Genomic DNA, 18,786 nt, shown 5'->3' with positions numbered 1-18,786 from the left:
CAGATGCAGGAGGGAGAAAGCCAAAAATGCATTGAACCCGCGACCACACCTGAGATGGGGAGGTGCGAGAACCTATAGTGGCAACATATTGTTCCCAGCAGTCCTGTTTGTTCCACCGGATTAACCGCCGAGCCCGGGCTTGCAGCCATTTAAAGGCAAACAGATTCTCTAGGGAAGGATGACGCTGGTGTCATTGCAGGGCTCGCTGGCGGTCCCGGATAGCTTTTGCAATCTCTGGTGTCCACCAAAGGACTGACTTACTCCTTAGGGTACTTAAAGATCAAGGGACAGTTGCCTTGGCAGCAAAAACAATGGCCATAGCGACTTCGTCCACTGCCAAATCAATGTCACCAGGAAGTGGAGCAATGGCCATAATAGCTGAGGTGTAGGCTGCCCAAACAGCTCCACGAAGAGACCATCATGGCAGCTGGTCAGGGGGTTGGGATTGAAGAAGAGAAACCAGGATAGGAAAGTGGTCCATACCACAGAGGTCGTCGTGGACTCTCAAACTGAGGAATGGAAGAAGACCTGGTCTACTAAGAGAGACGTCAATGGCCGAGTATGTGCCATGAGTCAAGTTAAAATATGTGGGAGCACCAGTGCTAAGGAGGCAAATGTCCTGCTGTGCCAAGAGAGCCTCAACGTTCCTACCCTGGCCCGAGATCTGGGCCCCACCCCATAAAGGGTGGTGGGCATTAAAGTCCCCCAAAAGGAGGAATGGCGGAGGGAGCTGGGCAAACATGGCAGCTAGGTCGGCAAGAGGGACAACCTCATCTGGGAGAAGGTAGAGGGAACATATGGTAAGCTCCATTCCTGCCCATATTCTAACAGCCTCAGCCTCGAGAGCCATGTGAAGTGGCACTGGGGCACTAGGAACAGTGGCAAGAACATAAACACAGACACCGCGACGCCCTGTTGTATTCTACGCGGTTCTTATTGTAACCCCGGTAGCCACAGATGGAGGGGGTCCGCCGAACAGGAAACCAGTTTTCCTGCAGGGAAGTGGCACAAAAGCTGTTCCAACTCAGCAAGGTGGTGGAAAAAACCATGGCAATTCCATTGAAGGATAATGGTGTCTGACAGTGAAGACATGAAAGAACCCAGGGAGGATAGGTCACGCCTTAGATGTGCTCGCCACCACCGATTGCGAAGTAGCCGGATCAAGTTCCATAGGAGCTGCGGGTTGAACAACATCTAGCTCCTGAGGGGTCACTAGATGCTCCACATCATCTTCAGGTGCAGTGGTGAATTCCTTTTCTGTCTCTATGTCCTTCTCCTTTTGCTTTTTCTTCTTTTTGGTAGGGTCTCGTTTGTCCTTCGGTTTATCAGGCTGATGGGCTTTTCCGACCCAGTCTCATGGACCGAGGAAGACCTGAAAGCCCTATGGCCCTCAGGTGGTGGCTTTTTAGCCACCAGCTGACATGTGGAGGGGCAGTAACCGTGGAAGGGAGGGCAGCAAGCAATCCCTTCTGCGCGAGGGGAGCCGGAGGAGGCGGGCACTTCTCCGGCGCAGAGGTAGGGACTGAAGTCCCCAAAGAAAGAGGGGTTGTTACTCCCAATGTTGATAACGGGGGAGCAATGGAAGAGGATGTTCCCCCAACTACTTGGGGGGCAGGAATGAAGGGGCCCACAAAAAGCGGCTGGGCTTGGGAGCTCGTCGCCAGGGACGACGACGTCGAAGCTGCTGGAGCAAACATCGATGAAATGTGCACAGGGTGAAGTTGGTCATACTTGCGTTTAGCCTCTGTGTAAGTGAGCCTGTACAAGGTCTTATACTCCATAATCTTCCGTTCTTTTTGATAAACCGCACAGTCTGACGAGCGAGGTGAATGTTTCTGTCCGCAGTTGACACAAACAGTGGGCGGCGAACACGGGATGTTGGGGTGGGAGGCACGTCCACAATCCCGACAGGTAGGGTTGGCGTCACATCTCGATTACATAAGCCCAAACCCCCAGCACTTAAAGCAGTGCATGGCAGGAGGGACGTAAGGCTTAACATCACATCGATATATCATCACCTTGACCTTCTCGGGCAGGGTGTCTCCCTTGAAAGCCAAGATGAAGGTGCCGGTGACGACCCTACTATCTTTAGGTCCCCTGAAGACACGTTGTACGAAGTGTACACCGCGGCATTCCAGATTTGCACGAAGCTCGTCGTCAGACCGCAACAACAGGTCACGATGAAATAAGTCCCTGAACCATACTGAGGCTCTTATCAAGCGTAATGGAGACTGCAACATCACCGAGCGAGTCACAAGCAAGCAATGCCCGTGATTGTGCTGGGGATGCTGTCTGTATGAGGACTGCTCCAGACCTCATTTTAGACAGGCCCTCAACTTCTCCAAACTTGTCCTCTAAATTTTCCACAAAAAACTGAGGCTTTGTGGTCAGAAACGAGTCCCCATCTGTTCGGCTGCAAACCAGAAATTGAGGAGAATATTTCTCACCAGTTAATTTAGACCGCCGTTCCTCCCCTGGTGTGGGCAGGGAAGGGAACGATGGGGGTCATACTGTAAAGCATTGAACTTTCCTTTCTTAGAGACTCGTGCTTGCGCACTATTCGTATTTCGTTTCATGGTGGTCCCACGAGCAGCTAGGGGAAGGAATGTCCACCCAGACAGAGCCCCGCTTGCCTGGGTAAGCCTAATACAACTGGGGGACGGCAGGTTCCCCAGAGGTCACCCACTAGCAACTGTTCTACCTAAACAGCCATGCGTCTCCTCTGCACGCAGCACACCACACTGTCGCGTCTTACGGTGGTCATTGAAGCACACTCTAGCTTACGGTATTGAAGACTGGTGGCGCTTTCCAGTCCCCAGCTCAGGGACCCCGGGGTCACCAAGCCCGTACCCAGCAACTAAATGCTGAGCCCCCTGAGGGGTGCCGCAGGCGGGAAAATGAGACGGTAATTCGGATGCTCAGGGGAACTATGAATGTGTGCTGTGTAACTGGCGAGCAGGTGCACACGTCTGATCTGCAGTGGACGGACACCAGCCTCCACCAGTATGTTGGTCACCAGACTCGTCCTAAAAGCTCCTGTCACTAATCGAACTCCACAGTGGTGCACAGGGTTGAGTAAATGCAACGCTGATGGCGCTGCCGAACCATAAACCACACTCCCATAGTCGGGATTGGACAAGGGCTCCATAGAGCTCGTGCAGCAGCATACAGCGATGTGCATCCCAATTGGTGTTGCTGAGGCAACGGAGGGCACTGATGTGCTGTCAGCAATTCTGCTTAAGCTGAATCAAGCATCGAAAACCGGTCCTAGGAATTGATATGTCTCCACTATAGTGAGTGGGTCATCATTAAGGTAAAGTGCCGGTTCCGGATGAACGGTATGACGCCGACAGAAATGCATGACAAATGACTTTGTGGATGAAAACTGGAAGCCGTGGGCTAGAGCCCATGACTGCACCTTGTGGATGGCTCCCTGGAGGCACCACTCAGCAACAACAGCACTGGAGCAGCATTATGAAATGCAGAAGTTGTCTGCATACAGAGAAGGTGAGAGAGGGCCTGGCAGCTGCTGCTAGACAGTTAATGGCCACTAAACATAAGAGATTCACTCAATACAGAGCCCTGCGGGACTCCATTCTCCTGGATATGGATGGAACCATGGGAGTCACCAACTTGGACATGGAAAGTATGGAGTGACAGGAAGTTCTGGTTAAAAATCAGGAGCGGCCCCCAGAGACCCCACTCAAACAATGTGGCAAGGATATGATGTCGCCAAGTCGTGTTGTATGCTTTATGTAAGTCAAAAAAGACAGCAATCAGGTGTTGCCATCTGGAAAAGGCTGTTTGGTTGGCAGACTCTAGGGACACAAAATTATCAGTGGTAAAGTGACCCTGGCGGAAGCCGCCCTGACATGGAGCCAGCAAGCCACGTGACTCTGGGACTCAACCCAACCGCCGACATACCATGCGCTCCAACAGCTCACAAAGAACGTTGGTGAGGCTAATGGGCCAACAGCTATCCAAGTCAAGCTGGTTTTTACCGTTTGAGCACCGGAATGATGGTGCTCTCCTGCCATTGGGATGGAAAGATGCCATTGCATCGGATCCAGTTGAACATAACGAGAAGATGTTGCTTGTAGTCAGATGAGAGATGTTTAATCATCTGGCTGTGGATGTGATCAGATCCAGGAGCTGTGTCAGGGCAATGTGCAAGAGCACTGAGGAGCTCCCACTCTGTAAATGGGGCGTTACAGGATTCACTGCAGCGTGTAGTGAATGACAGAACGTTCCCTTCCAGCCACTGTTTGAGTGTGCGAAACGCTGGGGGGTAATTCTCCGATGCAGAGGCTCGAGCAAAGTGCTCAGTGATCGCGTTTGCATCGGTACATAACTCACCATTTATGCTAACACCAGGGACAGCTCTTCGGGCCTGGTACCCGAAAAGACGTTTGATCTTTGCTCAGACTTGGGAAGGTGATGTGTGGCACCTAATGGTGGAGACTTATCTGTCCCAACACTCTTTCTTCCATTGATTGATAAGGTAGCGAACATGGGCACGGAGCAGTTTAAAGGCTATGAGGTGCTCCAGGGAGGGGTGCCGCTTACGCTGCTGTAGAGCTTGCCGACGCTCCTTAATTGCTTCAGCGACTTCCAGTGACTACCAAGGGACTGCCTTATGCCTTGGGCACCCTAAAGAGCAAGGGCTCGCGTTTTCTGCCACAGAAAATTTTGTGCTAGTCACCTGCTCTACCATCACATCATGTGGGGGAGATTCAGCAGTGACAGCAGAGGTGAAAGTTTCCCAGTCCGCCCTGTTCAAAGCCCAGCTGGGCAGGTGTATGTGCCTGACGCTGGGGCAGTGACAGGAAGATGGGGAAGTGATCACTACCACACAGGTCGTCATGTGCTCTCCAGTGGATAGATGGGAGAAGTCCTGGGTTGCAAATTGATAAATCAATGGCCGAGTAACTACCATGAGCCACATTGAAATGTGTGGCAGCCCCAGTATTTAAGAGGCAGAGGTTGAATTGCGACAGTAAAGTTTCGACATCTATGCCTAGGCCAGTAAGCATAATCCACACCACAAGGGATTATGGACATCAAAATCTCCCAGAAGTAGGAAAGGTTTAGGGAGTTGATTGATCAGTGCAGCTAATACATTCAGGGGTACTGCACCATCTGGAGGAAGATATACATTGCAGACAGTTATTTCCTGCGTCGTCGTCGTTCTGACAGCCACAGCTTCAAGAGGGATTTGAAGGGGCACATGTTCACTACAGACCAAGTTTAGGACATAAATGCAAATTCCACTTGACACTCAATTATAGTCGCTAAGGTTCCTGTAATATCCCTTATAGCCATGGAGGGCACTGCAGATAGTAGGTGTAAAGCTTAACCGTTGCCGTAGCTCAGCCAGGCGGTAGAAAAAGCGCCACAATTCCACTGGAGAATGACATTGTGAGACTGGGAAGGCATGGAACATTCAATGAGGCAGTTTACACCTCAGAGTCATCTGCTGCCACCGATTTATTGCCTGAGCAGTCTATATACATTGTGTCTGAGGGTCTGGCGAGATCTAGGTCCTCAGTAGACACCAAAATCTCCACCCTATCCTCAGCTGCAAAGCTTGTAGGTAGCAGTGGTGTGGGTGCCACTGCAATTTCCTTGGTCTTAGGGGTTTTCTTTTTGGATTTCTCTCGCTGCTTCTTGGGTTTCCCTGGCTGGGTGGACTTCACTGGCTCAGTCTCCAGGACTGAGGATGTGCGTGAAGCCTTACGACCAGCTGCTTTTGGGCTCTTCAGCCACTGGTGGGTGTCGTCTTTCCCACTAGAAGAAACCTGGGAATGGAGTGACCCAAGGGACCCCTTCCTAGCAAGAGAAGCCAAAGAAGACTTACGTTTCTCCGACTTAGAAGTGAGGACAGACGTCCTCGGTAGTTGAGGGGGTGTTGCTCCTGAAGTAGGTGGTGCAGGAGCAACAGGGGTGGAAATGCGCACTATCATCAAGGGGGCAGGTGCAGTGTTCTGACTCAGAGAGGTGACCTGGGTTGGCAGAGCTGATGGTGCCAGAACTGTTGTAGCAGCAGCGTAAGACAATGTCATACGCACAGGAAGCAGGCATTCAAATTTTCTCTTAGCCTCAGTGTAGGTCAGTCTGTTCAGGGTCTTATACTCCATGATTTTCCTTTCTTTTTGGAGAATCCTGCAGTCAGGTGAGCAAGGCGAATGGTGCTCTCCCCAGTTGACACAGATGGGAGGCAGGGCACATGGAGTATTGGGATGTGATGGGCGTCCGCAATCTCGGCATGTGACGCTGGAAGGACAGCGGGAAGATATATGGCCGAACTTCCAGCACTTAAAACACTGCATCAGGGGAGGGATATACGGCTTTACACTGGCAGAACATAACCTTGACTTCTCAGGCAATGTACCGCCCTCAAAGGCCAAGATGAAGGCACCGATGGCAACCTGATTGTCTTTTGGACCCCAGTGGTCACGCTGGACGAAATGTACATCTCGCCCCTCTAAATAGGCGCACAGCTCATCGTCGGACCGCAAAAGAAGGTCTCTGTGAAATATGATACCCTGGCTGTATTTCAGCTCTTATGGGATGTGTGGTTACAGAAATATCCCCCAGCTTGTCACAAGTGAGTAACTCCCGTGACTGGGCAGAGGATGCTGTTTTGATCAAGACTGACTCAGATCTCATTTTGGATAAGCCCTCCACCTCCCCGAACTTGTCATCTAAATGCACAACAATAAACTAAGGCTTCGTCATAATGAAAGATTCCCCATCAGCTCTCGAACATACAAGGTACTGGGGCGAATAAGATCTGTTGCCATCCTTAGCCTGACGTTCCTCTCATGGTGTGCCCGGAAGGTAACGATTTGCGGTCATACTTCTGTGTGTTGAATTGAGCTCATGATAGCTTGGAGACTGCTAGTGTTTTACCACCAGCAAGAGATGATGGACTATGTTTCATCACGTCATCTGCCCTGATGCCACCTACTCCGACCAGGGGCCCTCCCCACGGGCGCCACCCAGCTGCAGCAAAGGCCACCTGGCAGGATGGCCATTGCTGGGAGTCCCAATGCCCCAAGGGGATGGGCATCTACCCCTTGGCATACGTGGGGAGTTAACAGCGCAGGCATCAACAGAGCGATCCCTGTGTGGTCAGACGGCTATAACCAACAGGGTACATGGCGGCCCCACCACAACGAACGGCTACCGTGCTGGATGTCAGGTGCAAAGAAGTCCATGGTCATCGTCAATGCAGAAATGGCCACTGCATAGTGCATGGTGGAAGACGCACCCAGGAAGGTGTCCTCGACCTAGAGATGGAGAATGGGCAGGACTGCAATGCGACGACGAGAAAGTGGGCTAAAGATCTCAATGCACAATGAACACGATGCACCTTGTAAGGTACCCTTCCCCAATTGGCTACCTCTTTGGGAAAATTTTGAAGAACGGAGGTCAAACCCTACAGGGGACCATTACATACAGGCCGAAATGTATGAAACTCCTTTTAGTCACCTCGTACAACAGGCAGGAATTGAAGCATTTGGTTGTACAGGGCGGTCTGGTCTAGTAGCCATGTTGGAGCAGAGAGCATGGGTGCTGGCGAATGCCCACTTGCTAAACAGGAGTGTTATAAGTCTACAGGGGCTGAGGAACAAAAGATAAAGGGAGTCATTCCAGACGGTGTTCTAGAAGACGGAACGACAGAGAATTGGGGACAGACGCTAAAGCCTGAGCAAAAAGCTCAGTGATGTAGTCCATGCTGTTAAGGATAACATCATTCAGGGGAATTCCTGAGACATCTATACGAGGACGGCAGCCAAAAATGCACCTGATCTTTGTCCATGCCTGTGAAGAGGGAGCATGCAGCCCTATGTCAGAGACACATCATTCCGAACAAATCAATTAGAAAACGGGGCTGGGCACAAAGCTGTTTGAAGGCAAAGAGGTGGTCAAGAGATGACAGCGATTTGTAGAATTGGAGTGCATGATGGTGGTCTTTAATAGCCGCAGCAATTTCGGAGGTTCACCAAGGAACAGACTCATGCTGTGGAGATCCTGAGGAAGAGAGAACCACTGAAGCAGCTGCTGAAATGATGGTGTCAGTCAAACTCTTTACAGATAAATCAATGCCATTCTGTGGTGGAATGGTTGGGATGGCAGTCAAGGAAAAGGTATTCCAATCCGCATTAGTAAAGGCCCATCTGGAAGGGCGCCAAGATGAATGATGATGAATAAAAGATAAGACATTTGGAAAATGATCACTGAAGCATAAATCATCATGAACTCCCATTGAACAGAAGGGAGGAATCCAGAGCTACAAATGGCGAGATAATGACCAAGAAAGTACCATGTGCCACACACAAGTGTGTAAACAATCCGGCTGGGTCAGTGGTTGCAGTACAGCCCCACAGAGGGTTATGGGCATTAAAACCTCAAAGAAGAAGGAAGGGAAGAGGGAGCTGTTGAAGGAGGGCAAAAAGAGCAGGAAGCGTAGGAGGCCGGTCTTGTGTGGGGTGTGAAATAAAGATTGAATATTTTTACTGCAGAATCTAAATGGAACCGAACAGCCACCACTTCTAATGTAGTTTCAAGAGGAATGAAATGAACCATGTGCAAGTTGACCAATGTACAGACACCAGTGGAAACTCACAAAATGACTGACCGTGTTCTACCTGAAGACCACAAAGAGTCGGCGAATGAATAACCACAAAATGAGATTCTTGCAATACAACACAAGCTACAGTGTAGAGAGTAAGAAGAGAATGCAATCCAGGAGGCAACAACAATAACCATTATAGTTCCACTGAACAAGAGTAATACAAGAGCCTGGATGGACATCGAATGGCTACAATCATTCATTGTGCCAAGTCAGTGTCCATCATCAGTAAGGAATGTAAGATTGGACCCTGATTGAGAGGTGATTGGGTGACACCCCCTGGGATGTCACAGGGCGGGAGGGGGTGCAGGACCTTGTCCCGCAACTTACAATTCTCCTCCTCCTCCTCCTCCTCCTCCTATGCAAAGTGAAAGAACGTGTGCAGCAGTATCTGGATCTGAGTGAGAGAGTTGGGTTGATTTAGGGGTGGAGACCAAACAGCGAGCTCATCAGCCCCATTGGATTAGGGAAGGATGGGGAAGGAAGTTGGCCATGCACTTTCAAAGGAACCATCCCAGCATTTGCCTGAACTGATTTAGGGAAATGGCGGAAAACCTAAATCAGGATGGCTGGACATAGGATTGAACCATTGTCTTCCCGAATGCGAGTCCAGTGGGCTAACCAATGTGCCACCTCGCTCGATGATCTGAATGAGAACAAGTGGCCTTGAAGCCCTCAGAGCGTGGGTCCCATGTCCAACTTGAAGTAACAGGCTTCCTGTTCTGGAGACTCTGAGAAGGGGGTCCCCTCCAGGGAGCCCTATCCTCTTGCTGACGAGAATGAGTGGTCCGTGAGCGGAGGGAACGGGAACTGCCCGGGAGAAGGAAAGGGAAGGGTGACAGGGCAGAGGTAAGGAGGGAGGAAGAAGAGGAGGAGGAGGAGGAGGAGGAAAGGACACAATAGACGCGAAGGTTGATGTTAGAGATACCGAGTGAAGATATTCTAATTTCTGTTGGCCCTCAGAGTAAGATAGTTGGTCAAGAGTTGTGAACTACTGAATCTCCCTTTCCTTTTTATACATTGGGCAATCTAGTGAGCAATGAGGATGCGAGCTGGAACAGTTCATGTACTTGGGAGGTGAGGTGCAAGGACTTCCCTGCATGGAGAAAGCAGCCACAGTTGCCACAAACAGAATGTGCATCACATCATGAATGTGCATCACATCATGAATGTGCATCACATCATGAATGTGCATCACATCATGAATGTGCATCACATCATGAATGTGCATCACATCATGAATGTGCATCACATCGTGAATGTGCATCACATCGTGAAGACATGTGACCAAAACAGAAACACCAAAAGCAGCACATGGGAGGTGGGATACTGGGCTTCACATCATGACAGTAAACTATACTCTTGACTTTCTCCACGAGTATATCCCCTAAAAATCCAGAATGAAAGCAATGGTGTCGACATGATTTTCTTTAGGAGCTCTCTGGACCCACCAAATGAAATGAACACTGCGCCATGCCAGATTAGTCATTAGTTCCTCATCACATTGAATTGAGAGCTCCCTATGGAAGGAAATGCCCTGGGTCATATTAACAGACTGATGAGGAGTGATGCTTAATGGAATACCTCCTAAGCCCTCACAAGCATAAAAAGAGGCCAACTGACTGTCAGAAGATGTGTTAATCAATGGGCAACCAGACCACATCTTACTGAGCGAGTTTGCTTCACCAAGCTTATCTTCTGTGTGTTTGATGAAAAAGAGTGGTTTGGTAGGCAAAAATCTCCCCATCTGTCTTGGAACAAACGAAGTAATGGGGAACGGGTTTCGCACCAAGCCAATGGGCCTGGTCCTTCTCCCAGAGGGTGGCCAGGAAGTGGAATACTGAGGAAGCATGAGTAGGAATAGAAAGAGAATGGTGCCTTTCTGATGAGACGGCCACAGACGAGCAGCAAGTAGTGTGGAGCACGTTTCACATGCAGAGCGACCACCCTGGTTCTACCCACTCCAATCAGAGGCTTACCCCAGGGGCACCACCCAGCCACAGCAAGGACTGCATGGCATGGCAGTCACTGCAGGGAGTTCCCATGCCCTAAAAAGATGAACAACCACTCCTAGGCTCACATGAAGTGGTAACAGTCCACGTACCAGGAGTGTGACCCTCTATTGTCAAGGGACTCCACTAGATGGGTATGTAACTGGCTACCATGCTGGTGCCCTAGCGGTGAGAGGGAAAACACTTCTCTCATAAGATGTACTGAAAGCTTTGGATCAAAGCGGTCAGGTAGATGCAGTATTTCTTGATTTCCGAAAAGCCTTTGACTGAGTCCCACATCTATGTTTATTTTCAAAAGTACGATCATATGTGGTATCAAGTGAAATTTGTAAATAGAAGTAACTTCGAGTATGCCCCAGGGAAGTGTGTTATATATGAATGACCTTGCTGACAATATTAATAGTAACCTCAGACTTTTTACTCATCTGTAATGAAGTACAGTTGAAAGAAGCTGCATAAATATTCAATCAGACCTTGATAAGATTTCAGTGTTGCAAAGATTGGCAACTTGCTTTAAATGTTCAGAAATATAAAATTGTGCACTTCACAAAACAAAAAATGTATTAGCCTGTGGCCATAATATGAATGAGTATCAGCTGGAATCAACCTTTGAAATGCAATGATTACATAGGCTCACTCATGGATAAAGCAGGTGGTAGACTTCGAATGGTAGAACACTGGGGAAATGCAATCAGTCTACAAAGGAAATTGCTTACAAATAACTCGCGTGGCACATTCTAGAATACTGTCCAATTTTATGGGACCCATACCAAATAGGACACCCAGGGGACACTGAACAAACATATATAGACTAGGGTAGCACGAATGATCACAGGTTTGTTTCACAAGTGGGAGAGTGTCACAGAAATGCTGAAGAAACTGAAATAGAAGACTCTTAAAGGTAGACGTTATAAACAATTCTGAGAAAACCTACTCACAAAGTTTCAAGAAGCAGCTTTAAATGATAATACTAGGAATATACAACCACCCCCCACATAATGCTTACATAGGGATTGTGAGGACAAGATTAGATTAATTACAGCATGCACAGAGGCATTTAACAACCATTCTTCCTGCACTCCGTGCGCAAACAGAATGGGGTGTACCTTCTGTCAAGCACTTCACAGTTGTTTCCAGACTATAGATGTAGATGGAGAGTTGAAGCCAGCAATTACATAAAATTCAGTTTCCTTGGTTTAACTTTACTAAATGACACATGACAAGACAATGCAGAGTGGAATTTTTCCATGTAAAGCTGCCTCAGCTTTAAAAAAAGAGATAGTAATATTTGTAAAATCTGCACAAAAAGGTGAAAGGAGATATCCTGTGTGTTGACTGCATGTACTGTTATCATGACAAATGTGTAGAAGTGAATTTGAAGTATATAAAAGACAAAAATGACTGGACATGCCATGAGTTCTTGCTCACTCCTGTGAAAAACAAAATAACAAACACATTAAAAAATAAAAGAAAAAATAACTGTGCTAACAGAGAATTTAGTGACAGTCAATACAAAATAGCCAAAGAGCATGAAGGGAAATATAATGCACTGTATCAGATTCATCGCCTACTCCGAAACAATATTGTTGTTAACAGTTGTTCTGTGCAGAAAACGTGGTGAGAGCCGAATTATTTTTTTTATAATCAAACAAGCACTGCATGTAAGTACATTTACAGTCCCGGTGACACAGCTAGCAAATATATTTTCAGCTCTAGACGCTGATTGTGGTGACAGAACAAAAATAGGCAAATCAAAACACAATAACAAAACTGCTGTAACAAGAGTAAAAAAAGAACTTTCCAACGTAAAGATGCACCAGAGGGCTCCTTCTGTATGCCAACAGTCATAGAAAAGGCCTAGCCACTCTCTTTTGTGAAAATACACATTAAAGTATTAGCTTTTCACAAAGATTAAACCTGGTGCTGCTTTAAATGCAGTGGTAGAGAATATTGCAACAGAGAAAAGCCAATTAAAAAAAAGACAATCACATTGTGATTTAAACAGTGGCTATAACATGTATAAAAATGGTAGCACGCAGCCCTGTGAGGTTTTCGAAACATATTGTCAAAACCATTTCACATGAGCGTCATCACCACAAAATTTCCAGCATGACACAATTTGCCATATTGATCATGTGCGATTAAAGAAATTCAATACTACAACTCTGAGCTAAATAAACTGCATAACAAATTTCACTAAGTGAATTTCTAGACTTATATACAATGAACCGTGACCATCACACAAGCCACAGGCTAAACTTAAATAGAAAAGCAATGGCCATGCTAGTTTCTCTGTTAATATAACTGTCACAATTAATAAAATGTTTTGAGCTATTATGCCATGGTCGATGGATTTCACATTAAAATTCAACATTTTGTTCCCATCTACGGAGGACATTTTCAAGTGGGATGACAGCTTCTTTACATGTCCGATTCACACCTTGGTTCGCTACTGACTGCAACAAAATTCCACTTTGCGAAGTGGCGTGATGTCAAGTTTTGAATATCCAAGCATAACTGGCCATCGTCAAATGCTGTCATCTATTGGTGCTATCACCCCATGGTGGAAAACTAGTACACATCTTCTTCAGCACTGGAGTCCAGACGCCATTCAATTTCATGCCCTCCTCCTTCCTATCGAAACTCTTGTGGTGTTTTACAACTTCTGTGGCCTCTCTGTATAGTCTTTCATGGTATCTGTTTGTGGCTGACAAGACTTGATCCCTATCAAAATGAATGTGGTGGCCACCTGGCTGCAAACCATGTTACACAACATCTAGTCTGTCAATTGCCCTTGTGCTTTTCTAATGTTTTTTTAACAATTCTTGCGTAATATTGACATACACCTTGCCACAACTACATAGAATCCTATAAATTCCTACTTTTTTCCAGAGGTGGTTGAGCATTCTTGGCAAATTTTAGGCAATCTTGTAACTTGCGGGTGGGTACGTAGATTACTACGACATTTTGCTTTTCTTACATTTTTCCTCTGCAGTCAGTAAAATGCTTAATGAAAGGCAGGAAAACTTTCAATTTCACCAGTGCTTGAGCATTGCTATGATATCTATGTGGTGTTCCTAACATTCTTTTTACCTCAGTGAACGAATAACTGTTCTTGACCAATGCAATGGCTAGATGTTTTAATTCTGCGTGAAGCAGCTCTGGTTCACAGATATTCTTTGCTTTTCTGCCAACATCCTTAATATGCCTCGCTTTTGTTGTGGGTGATGGTTCGAATGCCAGTGTAGGTAATGGTGTGGGCTTATGAGTTTCAGTAAACCATGTGGCCTAAGCTACCATCTTCTCTCTTGAAAACTAGCACATCAAGAAAATTTTATCTTTCACTTGCCTCCTCCTCCATAGTAAACTGAATCATTGGGCTTATCCCATTGAGAAGTTTCTAGAAACAACCTAGTTCCTTTCCTGTCATGCCACCACAAAACAAATATATCATCCACAAACCAGAACCAAATATTCTATTTCTTTCTCGCCGTTTCCAATAGCTGCTCCTCGAATTGTTCCATAAAGAAACTCACTATAGCTGACTTTAAGAGGCTCCCCATAGCAAAATCATCCATTTGCATTCAAATTGGTGGGCAAACCAATAGCTCTTAGACGCTTGGTGCTAGTGCAACAGAACTGAACAGACTGTAGTGATACCTCTCTTTAAAAAATGTGATAAAAGTAATGTGACAAACTATTGTAAAATCTCCCTTTTAACTATTTTTCAATTTTTTTTTTTAAAGAACTCGTGCACAGACAGAATGACTGTCGCTTATCTAACTTTCCACAATATCCTCAAGAAAAGCCAGTCTGTGTTTTGTGCTGGTCTTTCTACCAAACAAGCACTATTCTCTTTCAAAAGCAATATTCTCTTTCAACAATCAAGTTTTGGAAGTTGGAAGCTATGTACAAAAAACACACAAGGTATTTTTAGTGATCTCTTGAAAGCCTTCGATTAAGTAAATCACCAAATTCTTATACAAGGTACATGTGTTATCTGAATGAGGCACCTTAAGTTGTTGTACTCCACAAGGTTCTATTTTATGACCATTGGTATTTCTTATTTTCATAATGATCTCCCAATTTGCTCCAATACGAAGAGTGAATTTACCATTTGTGCGGATGATTAATGAAATTGTTAGAAAACAGTCTTGAACAAACTGTGAAAAAAGTTTGCCCTGAAATATTCAACTAGTTTTCTTCAAGCGATCTCTCACTCAATACACCATAACACCCCTTACGTGAGGTTCTGTACACCACAAAGAAATCTTGAAGAAATTGACAGCCATGTGCAGAGATTGATCAATACAGAAAGTTGAGGATGCAAAATTTCTTGGTGCTTATACAGACCGCAAAAAGACTTAGCATAGCTCCAGCGTGCAACTCTTTTCAGAGTGTGACGCAAAAAGAGACCGCCAGAGATGCAACTAAAATGGATGTTTATTTAGTCATTGACCCGTTTCAGTCTACACCCATTCTCAAACCAAGCTAGGACCATTCACATATGTACCCACTTTATTTACTGCTATTTTTATGGACATTTTACTTGGCAAACATTGGTTTGTTTCAGTGTGGGTGAAGCCCAAAACTGGTCACTGACTAAATAAACATACATTTTAGTTACAACTCTGGCTCTCTCTTTTTGCATCACTTTGCAGCATTTGCACTACAGATTATTATATAAACAGCTGAAGCAGATTTTTGTAAGGCTCCCTATTTTGGCTACTGTCATTCATTAATGTCATATGCGATTACATTCTGGGCAAATCAACCTCTTGCAAAAAGAATCTTAACTGCATGGGGGAAAAAAGTGAATGGTGTCCACTATAGGCATTCTTCCAGGTGCCTGTTTCGAAGGATGATGGCCCTTACCACCATATAGCAAATTTTTTCCTTGTTGGCTTATCTGCAATAGCTTTTCTCTCTACAAAGACAACAGCACTTATCATGACTACAACACAAGAACCAAGAACAGTCTGCACATTGAACTGAAAAGTCTTAATCTAGTTCAAAAAGGTGTTTATTACTCCAGCATTAAACTGTTTGATGCACCCCCATCACATTAAATGTCTTCATAATCAAATGCCCAAATTCAAACAAACCCTCAAAGAGTACCTAAAACAAACTTTTTATACAGTTAATGAATTTTTGAACAAAATCAATATCATCAATATCACTACTAAACTTACAATTATTTTAGAACTAAATATGACTAATTTTATGTCAGGATATCTAATCTAAACATGGCTGTGCTGCACTACTTAACAACCAGTGTAAAATACAATGCCTGTGTCATATTTTTCATCTTTTATGTCACTACTAATTTTACAATTGTTTTGGAACTAGTTTTGATTAATTTTATGTCAGGAATATTATCTTAAAAGTGATTGTGTTGCTGCACTCAAGAACAGTGTAACCTACAATGTTTGTACCACAAATTGCATCTTTGCTGCCTGTATATTTTTCTCATCCTCCCAGAGTGAAACACTATTTTCGATTAATTCAGTATATGTTCCCAAATTGATATTTCATTTCTGTTATATTGTTATTATCATGTAAGTTATAATTCAACTCCGTGTAATTTGACATGTTCTGTATCTTTGTGGTTCACTCGCTACCTGGATCTACAGAACACAAAAACAATAAATAAAAAATAAACCTCTGTTTACGTTTGTGGGGTTCCACAGTAAAACGTACGGCACATTCACCCCTCTGCAACCACGCCACATTATTTTGACACATGATCTGTTCACACAGGATGGATTTCTGATGTTGTTGCTAAATGACAACTTTTGCAACACAACATAAAGTTTGGTGTTCAATTTCCACTCCCAAAATTCCATGGGATGCGTATGAAGTTTGTTCCCACGACAATAATCAGAAGTCACACAAATGTCCAATACTGTCAAGCATTCAGTCTACAGACCAGTTCTGCTGTTAAGTGCCAGGGGTCCCATCTGTTATGTTTCGGTTCCCTCTACAGAGTTCAAAGCTGTCGTGCCCGTCAATGTTGGTATTAATTTCTTTCTCTATAGATAGAAATGGAAGAGACCTGGAGACATCAGAAGGTTTCAGATTGATTATATAATGATAAGGCAGACATTTTGGAACAGGTTTTAAATTGCAAGACATTTCCTGGGGTAATTTTGGGCTCTGACCACAGTTTATTCGTTATGAAATGTACATTAAAACTAAATAAATTGTAAAAAGGTAGGAAATTAAAGAGATGAGACCTGGATAGTTTGCAAGAACCAGAGAGCATGGAGAGTCTCAGAGGGAGCATTAGGCAATGACTGACTTGCAAAGGGGAAAGGAATACAGTAGAAGATGAATGGCTAGGACTGAGAGATGAAATAGTGAAGGCAGCAGAGGATCAAATAGGACAAAAGACAAGGCCTAGAGTAATACAGGAGATACTGAATGTAATTGATGAAAGCAAAAAATTCAAACATTTAGCAAATGAAGCAGATGAAATGCAATACAATGACCTGAAAAATGAGACTGACAAGAAGTGCAAAATGTCTGAGCAGGAATGGATAGAGGGCAAATGTAAGAATTTAGAAGAATGTACTGCTAGGGGAAAGGTAGATACCACCTACAGAAAAATTAAAGAGGCCTGTGGAGAAAAGAGAAGCAGCTGCATGAGCATCAAGAGCTCAAATGGAAAACCGGCACTAAAGAAAGAAGGTACAGCTAAACAGGAGGAAGGAGTATATAGAAGGTCTACATCAGGAAGATAAACTTGAAGTCAATATTATAGAAATGGAGAGAACATAGGTGAAGCTGAGGTGGGAGATCTGACACTGCAAGAAAAATTTGACACAGCAATGAAACATTTAAGTCGAAACAATGCACCGGGAGTACATGACATTCTGACAGAACTACTGACTGCCTTGGAAGAGCCAACCATGACAAAACTCTTCCATATGGTATGCAAGATGTATGAGGCAGGTGAAATGCCCTCAGACTTTAAAAGGAAAGTAATTATTCCAAGGGCAAAGAAAGCAGGTGCTGACAGACATGAACATTACCAGACTATCAGTATAATAAGCCTTGGCTGCAAAATACCAGAATAATGGAGAAACTGGTAGGAGCCGGTCTCAGGGAAGATCAGTTTGGATTCCAGTCAAATGTAGGAACACACACGGCAATACTGACACTATACTTTACCTTTGAAGATAGGTTAAGGAAAGGCAAACTTACATTTATGTATCATTTGCAGACTTAGGGAAAGATTTTGACAATGTTGGCTAGAATACGCTCCTTCAAATTTTGAAGGTAGTGGAAAAAATACAGGGAGTGAAAAGCTATTTACAACTTGTACAGCCAGCAGACGGCACTTATGGGAGTCGAGGGGCATGAAAATGAAGCAATGATTGAGAAGGGCAAGAGACAGGGTTGTAGCCTATCCCCGATGTTATGCAATCTGTAAACTGAGCAAGCAGTAAGGGAAACAAAAGAAAAATTTGGAGTAGGAATTAAAGTTTGGGGGGCAGAAATAAAAACTTTGAGGTTTGCCGATGACATTGTAATTCTGTAAAAGACAGCAAAGGACTTGGAAGAGCAGATGAACGGAGTGGACAGTGTCTCAGAAGAAGGATATAAGATAAACATAAAAAACAAGAATAATGGAATGCAAATGAATTAAATCTGGTGAAGCTGAGGGAATTAGATTAGTACATGAGATACCTGAAGTAGTAGATGACTTGTTATTTGGACAGCAAAACACCTGATGCTGGCCAAAGTAAAGGGGATACAAACTGCGGATTGGCAATAGCAAGAAAAGCGTTTCTGAAGAAGAGAAATTTGTTAACGTCAAACACAGACTTAAGTCTTGGGAAGTTTTTTCCAAAATCATTTGTATGGAATGTAGCCCTGATGGAAGTGATATGTGGATGATAGACAGTTTAGACAAGAAGGTCCTGAAATGTTGTGATCCAGAACAATGTTGAAGGTTAGGTGGGTAGATCATACAACTAATGAGAAAGTACTGAACAGAATTGGGAAGACAAGAAATTTGTAGCACAAACTGACTGATAAAAGGGACTGGCTGACAGGACACATGAGACCAAGAGATGAATACACAGAGCAGATTCAGAAGGATGTAAGTTGCAAGAGCTGCAACAAACCTAT

The 18,786-nt window shown here is 44.9% G+C and overlaps 1 protein-coding gene across 1 annotated transcript in view; it reads right to left on the bottom strand.

Moving 5' to 3' along the window:
* Positions 1-18,786, bottom strand: part of LOC124795444 (rho GTPase-activating protein 1-like) — a 100,521-nt gene that overhangs the window by 39,553 nt on the left and 42,182 nt on the right. The window lies entirely within an intron of this gene.

The sequence above is a fragment of the Schistocerca piceifrons genome, chromosome 4 (genome assembly GCF_021461385.2).
Source record: "Schistocerca piceifrons isolate TAMUIC-IGC-003096 chromosome 4, iqSchPice1.1, whole genome shotgun sequence".
In the NCBI taxonomy this organism is placed as follows: Eukaryota; Metazoa; Arthropoda; class Insecta; order Orthoptera; family Acrididae; genus Schistocerca; species Schistocerca piceifrons.
The sequence above is the reverse complement of the archived record's forward strand: the minus strand, read 5'-3'. Positions and strand labels throughout refer to the sequence as shown.